The sequence below is a fragment of the Dipodomys spectabilis genome, unplaced genomic scaffold (assembly GCF_019054845.1).
Source record: "Dipodomys spectabilis isolate Male_0828 unplaced genomic scaffold, ASM1905484v1 ptg000145l, whole genome shotgun sequence".
In the NCBI taxonomy this organism is placed as follows: domain Eukaryota; kingdom Metazoa; phylum Chordata; class Mammalia; order Rodentia; family Heteromyidae; genus Dipodomys; species Dipodomys spectabilis.
The window spans coordinates 15,096,133-15,122,392 of NW_024870822.1; the positions used below are offsets into that span (position 1 = coordinate 15,096,133).

General features: G+C 40.4%; 1 protein-coding gene and 1 non-coding gene across 2 annotated transcripts in view; one reads left to right on the forward strand and one right to left on the reverse strand.

Moving 5' to 3' along the window:
• The window catches only part of Htatip2 (HIV-1 Tat interactive protein 2), a 32,434-nt gene extending 18,545 nt beyond the window's left edge, over positions 1-13,889 (reverse strand). Inside the window, exons 1-2 of the mRNA XM_042691411.1 lie at positions 13,885-13,889; positions 3,416-3,418 (exon numbers count right to left, since the gene is read on the reverse strand). The gene's annotated coding sequence lies outside the window, so the exon portion shown is untranslated. The remainder of the gene's footprint in view (positions 1-3,415; positions 3,419-13,884) is intronic.
• Positions 13,890-16,483: 2,594 nt separating this feature from the next.
• LOC122117931 lies at positions 16,484-16,588 on the forward strand. The gene has a single exon (XR_006149251.1). It is a non-coding gene; the product is annotated as a U6 spliceosomal RNA (small nuclear RNA).
• The last annotated feature ends 9,672 nt before the right edge of the window (positions 16,589-26,260 follow it).

Here is a 26,260-nt window from a genome sequence, read left to right on the forward strand (position 1 = left end):
GAAAAAAGAGCTGGGGTGTGGCTCAAGTGGTTAGGGGCCCACCTAGTAAGTTTTGAGGCCCTAAGTTTAAACCCAGGCACTGCCCAAATAAAAAGATTAAATTTATTCCTTTATATTTCTGAGTTATCCTGCAGCATTCAAGTATAAATAGCCCATGACATTTTTAAACATTCTCTTTTTAGCTAGTATAACTAAGGCTCCTATGGCCAGTGTTCCTGAGGACATATGTTTTCATTACTTTTCCAGAATTTTCTAATGTAGAGGGACGATATCATACTCCTACTAAGTCCAAGTTGTTATCATTTGGTGGTAAATGTTGCCTCATCTTTTTTTTAGTAACAGAGCCCAAGATTTTGTCATTTTGTTTTGGGGTGACAGTACTTCAGTTTGAACACAGGGCATGCTGCTCACTAGGAGATGAGGTCTCCTGGTTTTGCCAGCTTCCTGCATAGCTGGAAAAACAAGTATGAACCACCACATCAAGCCTGGTGATTGAGATGAGGTTTTACTACCATTTTGCCTAAGCTGGCCTTGAACCTCAATCCTGCAGTGCCCTCTGTTTTATTAGAAAATACATATGCCCATTAAGATCATGTGACAGTGATGTAGCCAAGGAGATGCAAGCAAAAGTGATTGGTGCACATTTGAATCATGTTTTTCTAAGGAAGCTGTCTGTTTTCTGTCACTTTCCCTTTTTTGCGAATGTGGGGCCAATGAATCATTGACCAGGAAGAGAAAAACAGCCTAGAGGATTGCAGAGCAAGAAGCAAGGCCTCTGGAGCTCACAGACCAGAGCTCCCTTCCTACCCTGAACTTCCTGCCTACTCCCTGAACAGTAAGAACATGGTCATGTTAGTGACCCTGTAATTTTGCAGCAGCTTAGCTAGCACCTTGCCTAACAAAAGATCTTTTCAATCAGTCTTGCACTGATGGATTAGCTAAATGCAGGGTAGATAACTACAGTGGACCAAATAGGATGAATTGGATGCCAGCTATGTTCACATGGAGCTGGGATAGTAAGTCATTAATACTTGTGAAATTCAATGAAGGTATGAATTAGACAGCCTTATAAAACATACCTACACAGTGGCTCATACATCCTGGAAAGGAAATGGAAACTCAGAGGATGGATTCCCTTCTCTTGTGGATGGCATCTCCATATAAAGAAGCTGACAAGCCGGGCGCTGGTGGCTCACGCCTGTAATCCTAGCTACTCAGGAGGCTGAGATCTGAGGATCACAGTTCAAAGCCACCCTGGGCAGGAAAGACCGTGAGACTCCTATCTCCAATAAACCACCAGAAAACCGGAAGTGGCGCTGTAGCTCAAGTGGTAGAGCGCTCGCCTTGAGCTGAAGAGCTGAGGGACAGCGCCCAGGCCCAGAGTTCAAGCCCCATGACCGACAAAAAAATAAAAAGAAGCTGACAAGCCATAATGTGTCCTGGGCTACTAAGACAACAGGGCCATAAAAAATTGGAGAAAAGGGAAGGGAACATAAAGAAAGTGAGGTAGTATCCAAGATCCCTGGCCAAAAGATCATTGGCTTGCCAAGTCCATGTATAATATGACCACTGATCTGGAGGAAGACTTTTTGTGTGTTTTTGGCATTTGTTTTCCTATCTGTAAAAATGGGACCATTCATTTTACTCCAAGAAACAATGGTTGCAGTGAACTTGAGTAAAGACAGTACTGGTACTGGAAGCTCAAATCTATAATCCTAGCCACTCAGGAGGCTGAAATCTGAATATTGCGGTTTGAAGCCAGTCTGGGCAGGAAAGTTTATGAAGTTCATGAGACTCCTATCTCCAACAAACTACCAGAAGGCCAGAAATTGGACTGTGGTTCTCAGGGACAGTGCCTAGGCCCTGACTTCATGATTCGATCTCTGAGAAATCTAAAAACAGAATTTGATGTAGGGTGGGGCTTTGGGAGAATGAACTTAGATAAAATGCAGAATCCTTGGGATCAGCCCCTAGCTTTTTGTAATATTATTTTTTATTGTAAAGATATGTATAGAGGGGTTACGGTTACATGAGTGAGGTAATGAGTACATTTCCTATTGAGCATTGTTACCCCCTCCTTTGTTTTCTGCTACCATCCCTTCCCACTCCACCCCAACTCCTCCTTCCCCTCTACCCCCGAAGTTGTAGAGTTCATTTTCAACATAGTGTCTTTTTTTGGGGGGGGGGGCGGTCCGGTCGTGGGGCCTGAACTCTGGGCCTGGGTGCTGTCCCTCAGCTCTTCAGCTCAAGGCTAGCGCTCTACCACTTGAGCCACAGCGCCACTTCCTGGGGCCTGAACTCTGGGCCTGGGCGCTGTCCCTCAGCTCTTCAGCTCAAGGCTAGCGCTCTACCACTTGAGCCACAGCGCCACTTCCGGCTTTTTTCTTTTTGCTTATGTGGTGCTGAGGAATCGAACCCAGGGCCTCAGGCATGCAAGGCAAGTGCTCTACCACCAAGCCACGTTCCCAACCCTCAACATAGTGTCTTGTACATCTCATTGCTACAATGGATCAACCTGCATCCTTATTTTGATGGGACCCAATCATAATGTTAGAACCCAGTGAGCCTATGTGACTCCACGCTAGTTAAACATCCATCTTGTTTACAAGTTTAGGAAAAATGTGGATTGCAAGTCTCTGATAATAGAGCCTAGAGACCAGGTGGACGTGTCAGTAAGAAGCACATATGTAACACCCCCCACACCAAGGAAGGCAAACCCCACCTTCCCCCCTAAACTCGCATGCCAAAACTGACCAAAGTGGTAGGCTAGTTGAAACAACTGCTTAGGGGTAAGTTGTAACCTCATTGGTCACCTGCGTGTGGCCTGACATAACTGGGCAATTTTGTGCAAGTGTTGCAATGCTATTGGCCACCTGCATGTGGCCGCCTAACTGCATGGCCTGTTTCCTATAAAAATTAGCCTGTGCAGCTGAGCGGGGTTCGCTCTCTGCCAAGACGGCCCTGACTAGTCAGTCTGTTTCTAGATGCTTGGTACAAAATATAGCTTTGTCTGATTTTCACTTTGTTTCAGTCTTGTTCCTTTGATCACAGACCCCAAGATTGGGGGGCACCTCAGTAATTTCAGCTTTTTGTTATTTCCCTTCCCCTCCCCAAATTAGAAAAATGTGTACACAAGATGCAGAGTACTGGAATCAAATACAGTGAAAACAGGGGTTATACCATGGGGGAAGAACATACAAAAGAAACAAAAAAATCACATAGTACACTATAAGTACATTAAAACAACAGCAAGAAAGATAAAACTTCTTGTGTCCCTATTTTGGGGTTCATTTCACTTAGCATCATCTTATATGATCATATGTACATAGCTTTTGACCTTTTCTGTTTGTTCTAAGCATATACTAGTTATTGCAAATAAGGGAACCCATGGGACCTATGTTTCTTTGGGTCTGGCTTACTTAGTATAATTTTTTCCAAGTCTTTCCATTTCCTAACAAATGGGGTGGTATCATTCTTTCTGATGGAAGCATAGAATTCATATATATATATATATATATATATATACACACATACATACATATGTATCACACTTTCTTGATCCATTCATCTACTGGGCATCTGGGTTAGTTCCATATCTTAGCTATGTGAATAATACTGCGATAGATATAGTTGTGCTGGTAGTGTTAGTAATCCCCCAACAACAAATCCTCAAAGAAACAACCTCCCAATTAATAAGTGGGCTAAAGACTTGAGAGACTTCTCCGAAAAAGAAACAAGAATGACCAATAGACACATGAAGAAATGCTCAACTTCTCTGGCCATAAAAGAAATGCAAATCAAAACAACATTGAGATACCACCTCACCCCAGTTAGAATGGCTATAATCAAGAACTCTAATAACAACAGGCACTGAAGGGGATGTGGCCAAAAGGGAACCTTAGTGCATTGTTGGTGGGAGTGTAAACTTGTTCAACCATTTTGGAAAGTAGTAGGGAGGTTTCTCAAAAGACTACACATAGAGCTCCCCTATGACCCAGCAAGCCCGTAACTTTTTAAGTTAAACTTTAAGACTATTACAAGCAAATGAAACCCCTACTCAAAATGTGCATGAGCCAGGAGCTGGGTGGCTCATGCCTGTAATCCTACTACACAGGAGGCTAAGATCTGAGGATCAAGGTTTAAAGCCAGCCCTGGCAGGAAAGTCCTGAGACTCTTATTTCCAATTAATCACCAGAAAACCAGAAGTAGAGCACCAGTAGTAGAGCACTCGCCTTGAGCTGAAAAGCTTAGGACCAGGGCCCAGGCCCAGAGTTCAAGTCCCACAACCTACCCCCTCCCCCCCAAAAAAAGTACATGACTGAGATGTGTGATTTGGTACAAGTAGGTGTCTGGAAGAAAATGCTGTCATTTTTCCTTGTCAGAACCAATTTAATCATGAGGTACATTCAGCAATTTAGGTAATGGATTTCATGCATGTGTTCTCAGTAGTAATTATTTTCCTTTTTAGAAACTATGGGGTGCAGAGCCATTTTTAAAAAAAATTACTTTATTGGTATAGAAATTACTTTATTGGTATAATAGAGGTGACATACAGAGGGTGCCATTACATGAGTCAGGTAATGAGTACATTTCATTACCTGCAGTGTCTTCTGTTCCCTCTTTCTCCCAGTCCCTCCCTCCCATCCCACCCACACCCATAGTTCACTTTCATCAGTGTCCAGTGAGCTCCCACGGCTGCACTTTGTCATCCTTTCACTTGAGTTCTGTGCCTTCCCCTCCACCTCCCAAAGATATACATGAATACACCAACCATAAGGCAAAGAAACCACAATCATCAAAAACTAAAAACCTAAAAACAAGTCTTTTGTTTCCATATCTTGGAGTTCATTTCAGTATGCATACTATTTTATATAAATATAAAGAGGCACTTAGATATTGTGCTTTTGTGGGAGAATCCTCTTTTGGTCTCACTGTATGTGACTATCTAGAATCCTGTATAATTTGTTATATCCCAGTGCATTTTAGATCTAACTTCCTCATATCAGAGAGAACATGTGCTGTTTGTCTCTTTGGTCTTGGCTTACATCACTTAACAGGATTTGTTCTAGTTCCATCCATTTCCCTAAAAATGACATTATTTTATTCTTTGTAATGGCTGTGTAAAATTCCATTGTATATAGGTAGCAAATTTTTTTTTTTGGTCCACTCTCCTATTGTGGGGCAGCTGGGCTGTTTGTATATCTTGGTATTGTGAATAGTGCAGCAGTGAACATGGATGCGCAGGTGTCTTTATCATATCCTGGCTCATGATATTGAGGGTAGATGCCTAGGAGTGATATGGTTGGGTCGTAGGGAAGGTCTATGTTAGTTTTTTTGAAGAACCTCCAGACTGCTGTCAAGAGAGGTTGTATTAGTTTACATTCTCACCAGCAGTGCAGTAGGGTTCTTTTTTGCCCACATCCCGCCAACATTAGTTGTTCAAATTCACAATGTTGGCCAATGTAACTGGGGTGAGATGGAATGAACAGGGATGATAAGCATTTCCTCATGTGTTTCTTTGGCTTTCTTACCTCATCTTCTAAGAAGTCTCTCCTTAGCTCCCTTGCTCATTTAGTGATTGGTCTATTAGGTTTGAGAAGGGTTACTCCTTGTATATATTGGATCTTGGGCCTTTGCTAATATACTGCTGGTAAGATCTCTTCCTCGTTGGTTGGCTATCTTTCAAGTTTAGTAACTATGTCCTTAGCTGTGCAGAAACTTCTTATTTTGATGTAGTCCCACTTGTCAAGTCTTTCTTCTATCTGTTGTACTGCTGGGACATAAGAAGTTTCTGCCAATGCATATAAATTCTAGTGTTTCTCCTACTCTGGAGAGCCAGAGTAGGACATTGCCATTTGTACATGTGCTGGTGTTTCTCTCCTTTGTGCCTATTATTATTATTTTACAGATAAAGAATTGAACGTTAGTGTTTAGGATAAGAAATTGGATATTCAAACCAATGACAAAGTTATTAACAATACCTCCAACATTTTTTTTCAAAAAAGCATAATTGTTTATCAAGAAAGCATAATTCAGGTGGGGGAATGTACTTGTGGAAGTGGGAGAGAAGGGATGGTAGGGGAAAAACAAAGGAGGAGGTAATAATGCTTGAAAAGAAATATACTCATTACCTTGTTCATGTAATTATAACCCCTCTGTACAGTATTTTCACAATAAAAAACTTATTTTTTTTAAAAAGCAAGAAAGTATAATTCAGCCGGGCACCAATGGCTCATGCCTGTAATCCTAGCTACTCAGGAGGCTGAGATCTGAGGATTGTGATTCAAATCCAGCCTGGGCAGGAAAGTCTGTAAGACTCTTACCTCCAATAAACCACTGAGAAAACAAGAGTGGCACTGTGGCTCAAGTGGTAGAGTGCTAGCCTTGAGCTGAAGAGCTGAGGGACAGCACCCAGGCCCTGAGTTCAAGCCCCACGACTGACAAAAAATAAAATAAAAAGCATAATTGATTTTCAAGAAAGCATGATTGCTGTGTGTCTTTTCTTTTAACACAGTGTTAAAATTGTTGAATTATTCCAGTTCCCTAGCACTTCTGAGTATGTTTCTTCATCGATGATATACTGATGCAATACCATTGATGCACTATCATTGATGATACACTTGTACAAATGTCCTGTGGTAGATAAGAGTGTGATTGGTTTTGAGGGGCCATAAAAAACAATATGCCTGAAATGGAGGGATGGAAGCATGGAGCAAGGAGGCGGGGAGAGGAGCGTGACTTTGTAGGACAAATGATCATTTGTAATATTATTCATTTAAATTGTAAAATGTAGCAAATGATTTTCTCACTGTGTTTTATGGTGTCCTTCTATTTAAGGCGGGCATGTTACTCTAATTATTTCTAATGTATTTATTAGTACTTGTGGCTATACACATATTTCGTTAAGTCTATACCCTGAAAGAGTAGCTTAGTGGAAGAATGCTTGTCTACCAATGCACAACCTTTGGGTTCAATCCCCAGCACCTCTCATACACAAACCATCCATGTGAATAAAGCTGACAAAACTTTAAACACATTTCAGTGCATTAAGGGCTGGGGAGGAAAGTCTCAGCACACCTGGACTAGGAGGCGTTCGTGAAGGTGGTGTCTGCCTGAGTTAAGTCTGGGGGCTAATGGTGTGGTGGACATTTTTATCATTTCTCCCTCCCATGTAGGTACACTGATCTCCACCCTTTTATCAACCCCATATCCTTGTCCTCTGGCTTCCGGCAGAAAGAAGCTGGTAGCCGACACTGACGAGACTGAAGAGAGACAGGAGTATGAGGCCAGGGCCTTTATCAGGCGTGCCCCCTCCCTCTCCCCCCACCGCCTTCTCCTACACTCCCTCTGCATAGAGTTGCTATGGCTGGTCCTCTACCAAATGCCACAAGTCTTGCCATCCCTCACGGGAGTTGCACTGCCAGCTCCAATAGCCACCTTCTCACCTCACTCTGACTCTGAGGCTGGTGATAGCGCTGCTGCCACCAGCCCTACAACAGTATCATTGCTTGTTGTGGTTTTCCCCACACCCTGATAAACCATCTCTAACTACCTGCTCCCCATTGGCCCCTTTTGAACCCATTCTCTGTTCCCTGCTATCATCCTGACCTGTGTGTGTGTAACCTGCTGGAAGTGTGGACTTTGAAATAAGTGAGACCAAAGGAGATTGAAATCCCCACCAGGCACTCATAGATGTGTGGTTGGAACAAGTCCAGATAGATAAAGACCGTCTTCGCCTACCCAGGAAGACTGCCTGGTGAGGTCCAATACCATATCTCTCTCCAGCTATGTTTAGTACTTAGTGCTGGATAAAAATCTTTGCATGGCCAGCTTCCTCCATGCCCTCAACAGGAGAGTGAGGAGTGTGAGAAGTCACGTGTCAAGTATGCACACTTTGCAGAAGACCCCTGAGCGTGTAACGTAACAGGTGCTACAGTGACCCCGGATACATCCTATATTGAAGGCCACTGAGGGAAGAAATGAGGCTGGTGAAGAAGATGAAGGGCCCCTTGCCCATTACAAACCCATATCCATGGAGATCTCCTTTCCTTTCCCCATCTCTCCACCTCACAAGATGCTTTTCTTCTGAAGGAGAAGTCATGGAGATAGTTTCTTCTTCCCAGTAGAGGAAGCAGCAAGCCAGAAAGCATATAAAGAGGCCCAAGGATCCAATGCTGGAGAGAGGGAAGGAATAACCAAATGTAGATGGCTTACATAAGAAAGATTGGATTTGCAGGAGGCCATGGAAACGGTGAGCCCTGAAAATTGGGAAGAGGGGATGAGTGGCTGTGCTAGTTTCCTAACAAACATAATTGTCAGCACAAATTGCCAGAACATGCACTTAAAAAGGCACAAATTTCATCTCTCATAGTTCCAGAGGCCTGAAGTCTGAGATCAAGGCATGGTAGGGTGGTAGTCTGTCTGGAGGAGAATCTGTCTTTATCACTGCTAGCTATAAAGGCTCTAGGCATCTCTTGCTTTGTGGCAACAAAATTTCAATCTCTACCTCTGTTTTCACATGGCCAGCCTCCGCCTTTCCCCTTCCTTTCCCTCTCCTTCTTTTCCTCTTTCCCATCCCTCTTCCCAGCTTTCATCTTAGCATGACTTCTTTGTCAAAGTCAAGAGTTTCCTTTGGAGTATTAAATGGCATGATACAAGTAAAACACTTAGTATCTGCCATGTAGTAAGGTGTGTGTCTGTTGTTGTGAACCTGAACTCTGGGTCTTAGAGCTGTCCCTGAGCTCTTCAGCTCAAGACTAGAACTCTACCACCTGAGCCACAGCACCATTTCCGGCTTTTTCTGCATATGTGGTATTGAGGAATTGAACCCAGAGCCTCAAGCATGTGAGGCAAGCACTCTACCACTGAAACACCTTGCTAGCTCCTAGATAGTGATTTTAAAAACATAGTGGATGTCTATGATGGTGCTTTTTCTCATAATACTCTGTGTTCCTGCTCAACTATTAAAAAGAGCCCAGGTGGTACATACACAAGCCTTCAAGCAATCAGCACAAAGCTCAGTGTGGGAGTTATAGGAGAAGCCCCTCCAAGAGAGGACCCCATTGGACTCCCAGCTCTGGGATCCCTATAGATGGATAGTATACTCTGCTTTTGCTTGCAGATAGCTCTCTGATTGCCTTAAACACTTTTCCTGCCTTTTAATTCTTTAATAGGTGGAGAAATGTGACCCCCTACCTCTAGATGGCGTCAGTAGCATTGGGGAAACATTAACAGTTATTTTATGGGAAAGAACTTTGCAAAACTTCAAAGCGCCACAGCAGTGATTTGTGTTTCTGGTTACATATGGGAATGTGTTGAGAAAATAAAAGACTAGAAAAAAAAATAAATGAAGCTTTAGAAACAAAAGCTGCCTGGACTTGCCCTCTACCTATTGCATTAAATATCCTCAGACAATTCTGCTGCCCCATAAAGGAAATTTACTGGGAAAAGATAGGTTATTTAGGACCCATCCTTAATACCATAAAGAAAACATAATCTTCTCCCTTAGGGAGACTGGATAGACCTGAAGCACTGGGCTTCTACTTTTCCACTTAAAAAAAAAAAGATACTTGATATATTTCAAGTATTGTTGAATGCTTTACATATATGAACTCATTTACTACTTGCAACATCCTTATGGAACGGGAGAGTGAGAAGGAGGGAGAGTTAAATACAATGGGAGAATCTTGTCAAATAACCCATGTTATAAATGCATTTCATAGAATGAGACTCCAGGAACAGAAGCTGAAGGAAACTCAGCTGGATAAGGAGAGTTACAGCCTAGTTAAGACTGGAGAAATCCAAGTTTACTGTTCCTGACACAAGCACGGACCAGAGCAGCATTCAGAGAAGACAAGGTCTGGCTTGTGGGCACGCATGCGCCTTTGTATGCACACTGCAGAAAATAAGTCCAGATTCTGTCTCGCCTCCCACAACTCAGCAGCAATGGGATAGTTACAGTGACAAAACACAAGAGGGCGCCAGAGAAGCGTGGTCACAGGAGCTACTTGGTTGGTTCTTTTGACTACTGATTATTGAAGAACTGAGTGGTTATACAAGTGAGCTTATTGGATGATGCTTTCAGGGTGTCTCTTAATGCATCAATTCATGTATCAAATATCTGCGGTTTTCTGTGTGACGGTACTGTGTTAGATGTTTTGGGTAGAAAAAAAAAAGATGAAACCACAAATTTACACTGAACCCATCAGTAACAGGTCAAGGTAAAACTTCATGTGACTTTTCTTTTCTTTTCTTCTTTCTTTTCCTTTTCTTCCTTCCTTCCTCCCCCCGGCCCTTCCCCCTCCTTCCCTCCCTCCTTTCTTCCTTTCTTTCCTTCTTTCTTTCTTTCTTTCCTTCCTTCTTTCTTACTTTCTTTTCTCTTCCTTCCTTTCTTCCTTTTCAATCCTGGGGTATGAACTCTGGGCCTTACATTTTCTAGGCAGGTGCCCTGCTACTTGAGCCAACTACTAAACATTTTTTCTATTTAAAAATGTTCTAATACTAACCTCTTTGCCCATTAAATTCATTAGAGGAAGTATGTAATAATAAAACAAAAAGACTTTGGAGTAAGAGCACGGGGCTCAGTTCTGTTTGCCACTTTCTAGCTATCAATCTAGTGCCTGAGGGTCCTTACCTATAAAATGAGCTCATAGTTCATCTGTTGCCGGCTACTATGAAGAGTAAATAAAACAGTCCATGCAAAGTCCTTGGAATCATGTTATAACCAAGGGCTCAGTTTCACATATACCTTAGAAAAAGAGTGAACAACAAGAATGCAAAACAGGTCCTATAAAGTATATGGGGGGGGCAAAATCAGTGGGAAAATGAGTGTAAATGAGGTGAATATGGCTGAAGTATTTTATGTATGTGTATGAAAATAGAACAATGAAGAAAACAGAACCTATGGAAGTTCTAAAAAGGGGGAGGAAAGAGGAGGAAGACAATGAAAGGATAAATCTGATCAAGGGACATTGTCAGCAAATATAGGTTTATCTAAATGAAATCCCTTTGTACAACTTGTAGGTGCTACAAAAATAATTCCATAAAAGCTCAGTTTCTATAAATTCTTATTTGGTACTACCCGTATTTGGGAAACTACCTTCAGTCATAGATGCAAACAAATGAGGAGCTGGAAAGAGATTTATCCTGCTCTAATCCCTCACATTATAAATAAGAACATGAACTTCTGCCATCTGCTACCTATACTTACATGCTAGCTAGTATGCAAGAAGAATTTTTGTTTGTTTGTTTTTTCCAGTCCTGGGGCTTGAACTCAGGGCCTGGGCACTGTCCTTGTGCTCTTTTTGCTCAAAGCTAGTGCTCTACCACTTGAACCACAGTGCTACTTTCAGCTTTTTTTGTGATTAATTGGAGATAAAAGTCTCACAGACTTTCCTGCCTAGGCTGGTTTCAAACAGTGATCCTCAGATCTCAGGCTCCTGAGTAGCTAGGATTATAGGTGTGAGCCACCGGCACCTGGCTAAGAAGAGGTTTGTTTCTAGACCTTCCAAAGCCTTATACCTCTGCAGAGAGAATTATATGAGGCAATGTATATAAAGTCTTCAATCATGCACAAGTTACCAAGTCACAGCTTGGTTGTTTCATGCTGTGGCATGATTCACAAACGTACATATGCACACATACACACATGCACACACACTCCAGCAAAGAATAAACTACGTTGTCAGGAAAAGATGCTCAGCTATGGGCTGGGAAGGTGGCTCAGTGGTACAGTGCTGCCTTGCATGAATGAGGCCCTGGGTTTGATTCCCCAGCACCACATGTGCAGAAAAAGCTGGAAGTGGAGCTGTGGCTCAAATGGTAGAGCACTAGGCTTGAGTTGAAGAGCTGAGGGACAGCACCCAGGCCCAGATTTCAGGCCCAAGGACTCCACCACCACCACCAAAAAAAAAGCTCAGCTAGTTTCAGATCTTATAACCACTTTTTTCACCAAATCAATCCAATGACAAAATACAATGACTGTGTCAGCAGTCCTCACAGGGCAGAAAGGACACACCCATAACCTTAAACTTCAGATTAACTGCTGGAGATCCAGGAGCCTGGAAATCAACACATAGGTTGGATATCTCCCTTCTAGTAAGTAGAAAAGTAATCTGGAGACTGTAACATAACAGCCACGAAAGAGGCATGGAATGTCCCCTTAAAGCTAAAGTTCCTTTCAGCTATTGTATTTTAAAAATAGTTAAGAAATACATTTTTTTCTAGTTGAAAAGGAAGCCGGGCATCACACCTGTACTCAAGCCGCTGAGGTCTGAGGGTGGTGGTTTGATGCCATCCAAGGCAGGAAAGTTTAGAGACTCCTATCTCCAATGAACCACCAGAAAACTGGAAGTGGTGCTGTGGCTCAAAGTGGTAGAGCACTCGCCTTGAGCAAAAAAAGAAAGAGCTCAGGGACAGCAGCCAGGCCCTGAGTTCAAGCTCCAGGACCAGCAATAATAATAATGATAATAGTAATAATAATAACAATAGTATTTGGGGGAAATAGAGTTTGAAAACCATTCTGCAACATATCTAAGATCAGGCAACTTCTAAGTAGAAGAAAGATTTGAACTGAGTTTCAGCTTCACTCTTATAATAAAACAGGTCATTCCCAGATGTGACAGTGTGTCCTCAATTGTGAGTAGCTCCCTATAACAGCTGTACATTTTGATGCTACTCAAACCTTCACTGAGCTCTGCTTTCCCTAAGTATTTGCTGATGCCATAGTGGCCGTACCACAAAATTAGGATGCACTATGTACTATTATGCACTATTATGTGTATGTGTGTGCCCGTTCTGGGGCTTGATCTCAGGGCTTGAGCATTGAACCTAAGCATTTTTGCTCTACCACTTGAGCCACTGTTCTTTGGAGATGAGACTCTCAAGGACTTTCTTTTCTGGGCTGTCTTTGAAAGATGATCCTCAGATCTCAGCCTCCTGAGTAAGCTAGGGTTACAGGTGTGAGCTACCACCACCCAGCCTATTATATATTATGGTACATAGTACAATCACATGTACTATTTATACATAATGTGTAGTATGATACATTATGTATTATTCTCCAACTATCTTACTGGAGTAGACTTTATATTTTGCTTGCTCTGATATCCTTAGCACTTCAATGATATCCAAGTAGCATCAAAAGCAATATATATATATATATAGAATAATAATAAATATTTGTTGGATAAATGAATGTGAGTTAGCTTTTCTGGACTACATTGGACACTAAGGAGAGCTGTAGAATACTTAAGAATATTATACACTGGAAAATGTTGGTCAAAATCTTTCTGGTTTCTATCTTTCATATCCTCATACTGTAAGTGCTAAAAACATAAACACACAAGCATGCACACATGCACACATACATACATGCAGGCACATACCTGGACTGGCAGATGTAAAGACTCTATCCTTAAAATGTGCTTGTTCATGAAGTTTCCCCAACCAGAAACTGCATGCACCTTGCATTTAGTACATTAAGATGGATTGTGAATGTTCCAGATCTGTGGATCCAGCACAAGAAGCCTAGAAGGTCTAGGTTCTTCTCTTTGCCAGCTCTGTGGCCTTGGACAAATGCTATTGTCTCCCTGTACTTCAATTTCTGCAAGTGTCAGAAATGATCTTTCAGAGCAGTTCATCTTGTCACTTTTTATGAGAATCAAGCTATATAGTTGGAGAAGACCAAAAAGCATATCACTTATAAGTAAAAAAATAAAAAGATTAAATAAAGTCTCTTTTTGACAACTATGTTCCTTACATTGATTGGCTGTGATCACCTAAGATTTGACAGAAAGAAAATCCAAGACAATGTAGTCAAATATGATTTCAAAGCAAGAAATTTGATTAAGAATAACTTAACCCATAGAACAATTTGATCACGACAGCAGATGGGCAGAGATCACTTAAATTTGCATCATTGATTTTTTTGGTGGGGGGGGGGGCATCAGATAAGAAAGAGTCTCACAGACTTTCCTGCCTAGGCTGACTTTGAACTGTGATTCTCACATCTCAGCCTCCTGAGTAGCTAGGGTTACAGGAATGAGCCACCCACCAGTGCCTGGTGATCTGTCATTGGCTTTAATATGATTATTTAGTTTGGCTTACTTTGGCAGTGGAGTTTGTACATCTTTTAGCATGTTTTACTTTGAAGGACTCAGATTTTCTTCTCTCCATTTTAATTCACTTCAAGGGCAATTTAGAGTTAGATATCGCATTCGTTTTAATCATTTATCAAATGTGTTTCCTCTCAGGAGATCTGGTTAACATTGATAAACAATTTATAACCGGGAAATCATAATTGAGTAATTACAAAAATGGATCACTATAACAGTCAATATCTCAGCTAGATAAATGCCATACGGACGTTTCCTTTTTGTACATTTGTCCTCTTGACAACTGGCTGCTTTGGGGTCTCTTATAAAATTTATTTATCACTTTTATGCAGTTTCCTGTTGGGAGAGCATTGGAGGGAGACAGTTTCCTGGGGCAAGGAGGAAGCTTTTGGGAGTCCAGCATGGACAAAGGCACTATTATTTGCTAAGAGCCTTCTAAAACCTCCATTTACATTTAAAACCAGCGGGCAAACTTCACTGTTGAAGTGAAAAAAGATTGGCTGGGAGGAAAACCCATGAACAGACTTGAAGCACGCTTTGAGTTTGTAAAGCCGGTGGACAGCGCCAGGGGGCAGTGTAGCGCTAAGATTCCAGGAACTCACGGCGCCTCTCACAAATTGACTTCAATTCTTGAGACAGAGATTAGAGCATCCTGTTTAGGAAGCTGTCCGCAAAATTAATGCACGTGGGTTTGAAAGTTCTTTTTTTTTTTTTTTTAACTTTTCAGCAACATGAAACACACATTAATGGAAGAAGAATCGTGGATTTAATTTCCAAACCCATCATCCAGAGAGTGAAATTAACAAGAGCTTGGCCCCCTCTGCCCTCTATGCCTCTTCCCCTCCAATTTGTTTCTGAAGTATTCTAAAGCTAGATCCTAGATCATGTTTTTTTTCCTCTCCCTTCAGGGTATGGAGGTTTGTTATTCTATTTTAAAACATGGATACAAGTCACTATGATGCTAACGCAATTCTTTGTTATTACCTAACATCCACCGTATATTCAGATTATTGTAATTGCTTCAAATATATCACTTAATTTTAATCAGTCACCGAACAACATCCATAAATTGTATTTAAACATTTTACTTCTTAAGTGCTTTCAATCTGGATCAAACAGTTACTCCCTGCTCCCCTCCCTCCCATTTTTTTGGCCAATGACTTGTTGAGGACAAAAAGAAAACCTGTATTCTGGATTTGTCTGCTTGATTCCTCCCAAAAGGAAGATCAGTATTGTATTCTTAATGGATCCTTTACAGATGTCAGAGCATTTAGGTCATAGTTCTTAATTTTATGCCTTATTATTACTCTCTAACTACAGAGCCTAATAGTTGGAGGCATAATTCCACATTCAAATTGCAGCTCAGCTATGTATTGAGCTCTGCTCCAATTTATTTGTAGAGTGGTTGTTCCTGGGACATAGGGGTCTTGGGGAGGATTAAATGAGACATTTTATGGTAAGCTCCTGGGGCAGAATAGCTGTAATCTAATGTTAAAAACTATTATTATAATAAAATGTACCTTTTTGTCGGTCATGGGGCTTGAACTCTGGGCCTGAGCGCTGTCCCTTAAAAATGTATTTTTATACTACCATTTCTGAGTAAGACAAAGGAACACACAGTCTGCGGATGAGTGTGGATGGCTCGTTTTCACCCTCAGCATGGGTGACAAGCATTCCTTGGCTGAGCCTTTCCTGAGAACAAACCATTCTCACACTGGAAACCTCTTTAATGACTATGGAAATAAGTATAACTGATTTGGATAAGAGTTCTTGCAAAGCCATAGCAGATGAAAGTATCCCATTACATGTCAAGATGGTTATCAAAGAAAGGTTTGTGAATAGCAGTCAACAAGCCAAAAATTTATAATCTCACTTTTCAAATTTCAATACACCATCTGAAAACAATACAAGAATAACAATAGCAATCATGGCTCTACTTTCCAAATCAACGAGATTAACTATTTATGAGAATTCACCTGCAGTTCTAACAGTCCTCCGGCCAAATGTCGATCATAGTAAATCAAAGGGCCATGACTGAATCAGTCAGCAATGCACACTGACTGAGAAAAGCTTAAGGAAAAGGATACCAATAGTGGAAAGCAACCCCTAAGCTCCCTGGTTTACTAGAGACCATGGTGTGAGAATCTAACATTTACAAGCATTAAATATTTGCAGGTCCAGAAAGATTTCAACTATTCCTGCTGGTTTGGACCAATTCAGTCTGAAACAATTCATCTGATACTTGAAAAGTAGAAAAACTTAAGCTTGCTCTTAAATTGTATATAAACACAAAGACAATAATGAAATTAGCTGCTAGCATTTTACGCTTACTTTGTGGACCTAAAATAGTCTATTAATAAGCATGCTTAGTGCTCACTTTAGCAGCACGTATACTAAACTTGGAAAAATACAGAAAAGACTAGCACGGCCCCCACATAAAAATGACACAAATTTGTGAAGTGTTCCATATTTTTAAGATGCATTGAATTCATAAACTGATTTATTTAATGGTACAACTAAGGAAAAGAAAAGTATAATTAAATTAAAAAGTAAAACGAAACACCCAGTTTTAGAATTATATTGTATTGTCTACTTATAAATATAATTTTTTTTGGTTGAAGGGCTTGAACTCAGAGCCTGGGCATTGTCCCTGAGCCTCTTTGTGATCAAGGCTAGTGCTCTACCATTTCTGCCACAGCACCAGTTCCACTTTCTGAGTGTTTAATTGGAGAATACAGTCTCATAGAGACTTTTTTGCCTGGGCTGGCTTTGAATTTCAACCCTCAGATCTCAGCTCATGAGTAGCTAGGATTACAGGCATGAGCCACTGGCACCCAGTGGAATATACTTTTTAATTAATATATAGCATTCTGCCATGTATCCTTTTTTTGGTAGAATCATGACTACCTGTAAATGAAAAAAAAAAAGTGTAGTGACTATTTTTTGTTGTTGTTGTTGTTGTTGTCAGTCATGGGGCTTGAACTCTGGGTCTGGGTGCTGTCCCTCAGCTCTTCAGCTCAAGGCTAGCGCTCTACCACTTGAGCCACAGCACCACTTCTAGCTTTTTCTGCTTATGTGGTGCTGAGGAATCAAACCCAGGGCCTCAGGTATGCAAGGCAAGCACTCTACCACTGAGCCACCTTCCCAGCCCTAGATGTTTTCTTTGTATTAAGCATACATAATTATTTTAACATGACATAGAATGTTTATTTTAAAAATAGTCACTACAGGAGCCCAGGCTTGTGACTGACAAAACACACACACACACACACACACACACACACACACACACACACACAAACCCACAAAACAAAATCTAAAACAGAAGCATTTACTTAAAGACAAAGTTAATTTGGAAATAGTTTTGTTATGCGAATATACAAATAACTATATAGCTATGCTATATTGGAGATAACTTGCCATTTTTGCACTGTAATTTGAAAAGAATTGCTTCAGTTAACTCTTCTTAGAGCAAAACCATCACTTCTAATATGCTACAAAAATTCACATCAAAATCGCATTCTTAAAAGTATTGTGCTTTGTAGTAAAACACACACTTGCAGCTCTCTGAGATGCAAAGCCACATATAATGGACGACACCCAAAACAGGCCCAAGAAGTATCCTTTGAAAGGTTGACTAGGTTCCTTTCTTTTTTTCTAACTAGTGATTTAAGCCAAGTCAACTGTAATCTATAGAGGAGAGGTTATTAAGTGGAAAACTGTGGTCAGTTTTTGCATAAATGACTATCAGCAGAATTCCTCAATTTAAAAACTCGATGACACTTCCCTTGGTAGTTTCATGCAGATTACACCATTCCAACAGTGTTAACGTGAATTCATTTGATTAGTATGGCTTTTTCCTGGGATAGAATAAACTGCCAGGAAACTTTAATTCTTCTGTGGTCATGCTTCAAAGGGAACCCAAGTTAGTAAAATGTGGTAATTGTCAGAAACAGATGTTTTTCCATGGGTAACTCATTTTTGACAATACAATCAAATCTCTTGAAATGATTCTCTGACCTTTGAGTTGTGGATTCCAGAATTTCAGACCTTTAAGTTGGAGGAGTATTTAAAACATTTAGCTCCTTCTTCTAGTGTCTGTTCAGATTAAACTGGAGACTGCTGACCTTGGAAAAGTCCCCCAAGGAAGAAAATTCTGTTCTTATTTAATTGATTCTAAGAACTGATTTACACAGATGTCTGAAGACCTTTCTGGAGTCCAGAATAAAGTTGATACTTTGTAAATTTCCAAATATATATGTATTACTCTGTTGTAGAAAATGCACTGAATTTAGAATCAAAAGACTTGAATTTGGTATTTCTTAACTGACCTTTGACAAGCCCTTTTTCTTTTTGGAGTTTAGTTTCCTTTTTTGTAGAATGAAGTTAATAATCCTTACCTCTCTCAAAGAAGGTTATGAAACTCATAAGAAAAGGTGTGAGGGCTGGGAAGTTGGCTCAGTGGTAGAGTGCTTGCCTTGCATGCCTGAGGCCCTGGGTTCGATTCCTCAGCACCCCATAAGCAAAAAGAAAAAAGCCGGAAGTGGCGTTGTGGCTCAAGTGGTAGAGCACTAGCCTTGAGCTGAAGAGCTGAGGGACAGCGCTCAGGCCCAGAGTTCAGGCCCCATGACCGGACCCAAAAAAAAAAAAAAAAAAGAAAGAAAAGGTGTGAAAATATACAATAATTATAAAATTTCAGACTTCATCTTAAACCTAATGATATTACCAAGTATTGAAAAATAACAAAGGTTCAGCATTTAGCACTTATGCTACTAGGAATTTGGATAATGATTAGATTTCAGGCCACATTAGTTAATTAGATAAAGTTCGTAAATCTGAAACTTAGGCCTAAAAAATCTATAAAACTTAGTCATCACTCAATGACCTTATTTTTATTTTTATTTTATTTTTGTGCCAATCCTTAGACTTGAACTCAGATCCTGGCACCGTCATTCCTGAGCTTTATCAGCTCAATACTAGCGCTTTACCACTTGAGCCACAGCTCCATTTCCAGCTTTTGGGATGGTTAATTGGAAATGAGTCTCATGTACTTTCCTGCCCAAGCTGGCAATGAACCTTGATCTTCAGATCTCAGCCTCCTGAATAGCTAGGATTACAGATGAGAGCCACTGGTGCCCAGCCCACTTTGATTTTTATATTTTATTCATTTATGTTTTGGGGGTTTATTTATATATAAATTATATATAAATATTTATATAATTTATGTATTTATATAAAGATAATTGATATATTTATTTATTTTGGGATTGAACTCAAGGCTTTGTACTTCTTAGGCAGGTGATCTACAACTTGAGCCATCCATGCCCCTAAATCTATTTCCGTTATTTAAAAATAAAATCTCATTTTTTTTGTCTCAATGGTTGTGGATTGGCGTCTTGTTTTTTATGTCTCCTGTGTAGTGAGGATGACAGATGTGTTTTTATTAGTTTACCCAGTTTTTATTTGTTGAGGTGGGCTTCATCAACTTTTTACCTGGGCTGATCCCAAGACATGATTCTCCCCATCCCCTTTCTCCTCCCAAATAACAAAGTAGCTAGAACTACAGGCATGAGCCACTATGCCCAGCTCATTCACATACTCATACTTTGGTGGTACCTAGTTGGTCTGGAATATCCTGACCTCTGAGACATTATTCAGGTGTGATCCAATCATGGTGAAATGCAGAAGCTTTGTTTGAAGGCTATGAAAAGTGACTCTGTTCCCAGAATGTGAATCAGGGAATCTGTAGGCCAAACTACATCTGGCAATCTAGTTCACATTATGAATATTAAATTTGATGACAAATACATCCACATAGAAAAGCAGTAATGTATAGGGAAAGTAGGTGGAACCTAACACATTTCAGGGCTTTTCTGTTATAGATGCCAATACATTCTCTATATTTTTAAGCTACTTCAAATTTTATTTCCTGTTACTTGAAACCCAAATCATCCCAAATTACTTATTTAATATATAAAGCACTTTTGCATTGTATAGTTTTGTGTAACCGGATACTCATTGTGAATCTGTGCAGTAGGTTTTATTGGTTTCCCAATTTTACTGAAAAGGAAAGTTATCTTGTAGGCTTGTCACTTGCCTGTCACATTAGAGCTGGAAATAGAATTGGGTCTAAAAGTTACTGGTTTCTACTCTGCCATGTCACATGGAGATGGAAAAGTAAGGCAGGTTTGGGAACCTTTGAAACCTAGGCGTCACATCAGATTTAAAAATTATTAATAGGGGGCTGGGAAGGTGGCTCAGTGGTAGAGAGCTTGCCTTGCATGCATGAGGTTTGATTCCTCAGCACCACATAAGCAAAAAAGAAAAAAGTTGGAAGTGGCGCTGTGGCTCAAGTGGTAAAGCACTAGCCTTGAGCTGAAGAGCTGAGGGACAGCGCCCAGGCCCAGAGTTCAGGCCCCACGACCGGACCAAAAAAAAATATTAATAGTGGTATTTACACAGAGGAGGCACATGTCACAGATTTCAAACCTCTATCTATGGAGGGCAGCAGTAGTTGCATTCATTCTTTAAATATTTTGCTGTATGGGTCTAATTTGTCATCTGACTATGCTGTGACTTTCACTGAATGTATTGTTGTTCTTGCTCTTTGCAAAAAGGCAGTTATGATGATCTTAAGTGCACTAAAAATTGGAATTTAAACATACCATGATGAATGTTACTAGCTCTGATGATAACAGCATCCAGCATAAGTCTTTGAATTGTGCCAGTTTCCAAATAACATTTTTTTTTTTTTTGCCAGTCCTGGGGCTTGAACTCAAGGCCTGGGCGCTGTCCCTGAGTTCCTTTTGCTCAAGACTAGCACTCGTCCACTTGAGCCACAGTGCCACTTCCAGCTTTTTCTGTTTATGTGGTACTGAGGAATCGAACCCAGGTCTTCATGCATGCTAGGCAAGCACTCTACCACTGAGCTACCTTCCCAGGCCCCAAATAATATTCTTTGAGGGTAAGATAAGACATGTTTTAGTTTTCAATGACTCAGGACTGACAACAACAATAAAAATAAATGCTCAATTATACCATGTATGTGGAATGTAATTGTATTAGAAAGGCTCAATTAATATTCATTCATTTGACAAAAACTTATTGAGCATAATCTAGGACTTAGAAACTACAAGAACTCAGAGGTGAACTGTTAACCTAGAAAACAAGGTTTTTTTGTGTGGTTTTATGTTTGTTTTAGCATTGGACATCCTTTTGCTCCAAAGTGCTTCCTGGGTTGGATCTATGCCAGTTATGGGTAATGATGTACAATTAAGAATTAATAAAATGATGGATGATTTGATGTGAAGCTTTATACTTTGTTTTCTCAAGCAGAATAATACATGGTTGGAATTGATAGAGAAGCCCAAAGGTTATGAATAACTTGTTTTTTTCTTTTTCCAGATGTAATACCCAGAACTCACACAATTCTCCTAGAACATCTCTCCCTGAAACACTTAGAAAGGCAAAAGACAATGAGTTGCTGGGTGCTGGTGGCTCATGCCTCTAATCCTAGCTACTCAGGAGCCTGAGATCTGAGGATCATAGTTCAAAGCCAACACCACACAGGAAAGTCCATGAGACACTTATCTCAAGTTAACCACCAGAAAACAGGAAGTGGGGCAGTGGCTCCAAGTGGTAGAACTCTAGCCTTGGGCAGAATAGCTCAGGGATGGAGCCCAGTCTCTGAGTTCAAGTTCTATGGCCATAAAAATTAAAAAGAGAGAGAGAGAATGAGTTTTCTATCACTTGCAACCTGAAAGAAACATTACTAAATCAAACAGAACTTTTCTCCTGGTTAGGATCTATCAAAAGGTACACACTCTTCCCTGAACTGCTTCTCCCAGGATCATCCTTCCATGTTCACCCAAGCCCTGAGAAGCAGAACTGGAAAGTACAATAGACAATAAGACCTTATTCCCTATGAACTCTCGTGGACAACTGGATGTTTCACTTGTCCTTGTCTAGAAATACACTAGCTTTGATAAACTTCCTCACTGTGGATTGTGTCTTCCTCACTGTTAAAGGGAGAGTTGGAACTATACATTATTCACATTCCCCAGAATCCTTTGAATACATAGGACTTGGTCATCTCTTTAACTGTTGTGTACCCTATTTGAGGAACTATCACGTGGATGGGTCCTTCTAATTCCCTGGCCTGATGCTCTACGCGAAGCAGGTTTCTTTGTGATCCTCCCATTGATTAATAATCTGTGGCAGAGCAGCTAAACCTTTCTCCTGATTAGGTTTGTTTTGCCTTACTGTTCTTGCCTTGGGCTGTTGTAGTCTTTTGATGAAGCTCTTACACTAACAAGCTCATTTCACATCTAGAACTAAGACAACCTTTCCTCTCTTCTCCCTGTTCCAAATGAGGACAATTTCATCCCTATCACTCTTAAGATCCCTTGTTCCCCAAAGCTCAGATACCAATTAGCCTCCACTGGAGATTAATAAGCAATACAATAATGACAGATAAAAAGACTAATTCTTTGGCCGAGAGAATCACTTTAATTAATTTAATCCTGCCTGAAAGATCAGCTGTGCTCAGGCCTGCTCACCAGCAGGGCCCATTTATTCCAGTCTGTCCCTGCCTGGAAAGCCAGAGTGGGCTTGGGAGAGCCCTTCTTACGTAACAATGAGAAACAGATTGTACTGCCAGGCTTCATTAAAGGTCATCATTAGTATTCCAATTTGAAGACCATCACTCTAGCTCAACCTTTTACCAATTCTTCCCTGGTGCATTGTGAAGTTTGGTTCAGCTGTGAAATTCTGTAAAAATTCTCTCTGGACTCCCTGGTGGCAGAGGCTGGGTGTCATTTGATGCCTGTCTTTCTGCAGCTTAAAGGACAAATCCCCATAGAGTGACAGTCCCACAACTCTATTTGAAAAATCGAGTCATGTGCAGCTGTCTGGATTTCAGGTTTTTGGTTTGTTAGTTGTTGTTGTTTTTGGTCCTGGTCCTGGAGCTTGAACTCAGGGGTTGTGATGCTGTTCCTTAGCTTTTTTTTTTTTTGCTCAAGGCCAGTGTTCTATCACTTGAGCCACAGCTCCATTTCTGGCTTTTTTTTTTTTTAATGGTGAATGGAAATGAAAGTATCATGGACTTTCCTGCCCAAGCTGGCTTCAAACCAGTGTGATCCTTGCATCTCAGCCTCCTGAGTAGCAGGGATTACAGGCATGAGCTACTGGCATTTGGCCTGGGTTTCAGTTATTTTTTAAGGCATGGAACTTTCTAGGACTTAGCTATTGCAATCAGAAACAGGATGCCTCTGTTATTTTACCAGGAGCCTATTCCAACTGCTTTCTTGCAAAAAAATAAAAATAAAATAGCTGAAACGTGTAATGGAACTATCATTAAGAATAAATAGTATCATCAAAGTGTGAAATTACTCTGGGCCAAAGGCTCAATAGAAGGAAACTACCCTAGTATGATTTAAAGCTAACAACCTTCACACTGGCTTTGGAGAAAGTTTTCAATTTGTTGACTTCACATACAATATAAAATCTTGTTGTTGTTGTTTTTCTGTAAAACTGCCAATTTAAACTTTCCCTCTACCATTTTTTTTTTCTGATAGTCTTTTTGGTGTTTTCCATCTATTTTGGTTGTTACTTTTTTACACTCAATACATTGCCTCAGATTTTATTTGGTACTCTTATGTTTTAGAGTTGATGCCTTATTTGTATTAGAATAGGCTCTGCTAATGAATGTTCCCTAGAATTAATCTCTATGTGCTCTTTTTTTTTGCCTTTCTCTCTCCTTTTCTTCCTCTTTCCTTCCCTTCCTTTCCCTTCCTCCCTTCCCTTCCCTTCCTCCCTCTCTCCCTCCCTCCCTCTCTCCCTCCCTCTCTCCCTCCCTCTCTTCCTTCCTTCCTTCCTTCCTTCCTTCCCTCCCTCCCTCCTTCCCTCCCTCCCTCTCTTCTCTCTTCTTTCCTTTCCCCTCTTTTAATTGTCCCCCTCCCTTTCTTTTACTCTCTTTTTATTTCTATTTTTGGCAATACTGGGATTTTCATAGAATTCTAAAGGTCTTTAACATATATCAGATTATGGCTCATGCTTCAGAAATACTTCATTAATTTATTTATTCAATGAACATGTATGTATCTGCTATTCCCATAGGCAGCAAGTACTTGTCAGTTGATTAATCTGACCAGCAAAACAGTGACTTTTTTTCTTCATTCACTGTTTCTAGATCCAACAAGGTTAAGTCATGATCTCTGAATGCTATACAAATTGAGTTGTTCCATTATTATCACTATCAACAAACAAAAATTAGAGATTATAATTCAGAAACTTCTGAAGAATGCAAAAGTACTGTAATGAGAAATTCTCTGCTTCTGTGTTTTCATTTCTAGTGTATGTTTTTCCCACTGAATCCAGGACAAGGGATGTTAAGTGAACACACTACACTGTTGATGACTGAAGGCAGACCCTGTTATGCCTAGGTGGCAGGACCCCCACCAAGAAGAACACTGAGAGTCAGACTCTACAGCTGTTTTAAGGTTTTATTTAAACGGACTGCAGCTCCGGCCCCGGCCCTGACCTACACTCCGACTGAAACAGAGAAGCCCAGGAGGAGAGCTCCGAGCTAAAGATTTGCAGGGGTTATAAAGGCACACAACCAACCAGGTGTTTGGATTACCACCACGTGTTGCTCTGCTAGAAACAAGCAACAAGTGGTCACTACTGCCTCAAAACTTTAACCCTTCAACCCTAGTGGCAGGATGCATTGTCCTACTTCTGTAGAAGACAGTCCTAATGAAGACAGTTGAAGAATTTGTTACTCCTTCACTGCTATAAAAACAGGCCTGTTGAATGTGAAAAGATGGGGTGGGGAGTGGGGGTGGAAGTCAAAATTGTGTTATAGAAGAAAAAAAACCCCACCAATTCCACTGAGATAATACACACAAAACTATATACAACTTGGTATAATAAACAGTCTGCCCCTGATTTATTTTAGTTATTCTTTTGATTACTTAAAAAAGTTCAGCTTTTTAAGTGCAATTATACTTCTCTTCCTCCTCCTCTTTCTACTGCTGGCTGATAGTAATTTTCGTAAGTGTTCTGTATATATAATTCTGAATGAAGCCTGAAACAACCCAATGGCGTAGCTACCATTGTCACAACAGGCTCTAGGAGCATGAAATAACTTAGCTGAGGCCACATAGTTTGCAATTAGTAGAGGAGAGATTTTGTATATTGTAGTCTGGGCCTAGAGCCAGTAATCACTGTGTACAAACGTGAAAATTTCCCTGTGATGTAAGATACTTTCACATCATTTTATTAGATAGGAAGGGTCATAAAGTATTGATCCCAAGCAATGAAGTCCTTTACAGTATAGGACACATAGCTAGTTCTCTCTTATTTAAAGAGAGTTTGAGACCAGGGATTCAGAAAAAAAAAAAACATGATGTTGATGATAAGAAACACATACAGTACTTACTTCATATCAGACAGGTTTGTGCTTTTCTACATAGTAAGTCACTTAATCTTCTCAATAATCCTACCATGATTGTACCCACAGAGGTCAAGAGGCTTACCCAATGTTTCACAAGATTACTAGAACAGCTACTAGTTCATAAGCTGATGCAGTAATGACAGAATTTAAACTATTCTCACACCAGAGTCTAAGCTCCTACTTACCACTTGATCTTATCCCAATGTTACCACAAAGCTGATGATTTTGGATATTGATGAAGTGGCCCAGTCACAACTGCATACATCATGACAAATATAAATATCCCCCCAAACTGAAGCTTCAAAAGAATTAGCCTTATATCAAATGAAATATATAATTAGAAAACTTAAAATGGTAACTTGAGTTTCTTTAAGTATTCTGTTCCCATAGGATACTGGAATTCTTATTCTTTTCTGACCCACTCCAGCATTTCCTTGTTACTAATTCTTTATCATTCACATAAAAACATTAACATGCACACACACACACACACACACACACACACACATACACACACAGTGCTCCTTTTATTTGGACTCTACACTTGAGACGTATAGCTCCTTAAGTCACAATATGCCTGAAACAAAACCGGAGATCAGTTGGAAAACATGAGTGGGCTTTCTTCAGAAATTGTATGACTCCATCCCAGGCTGTTGGGAAGATCAAAGTGAGAATATGCGTGACGCTGCTT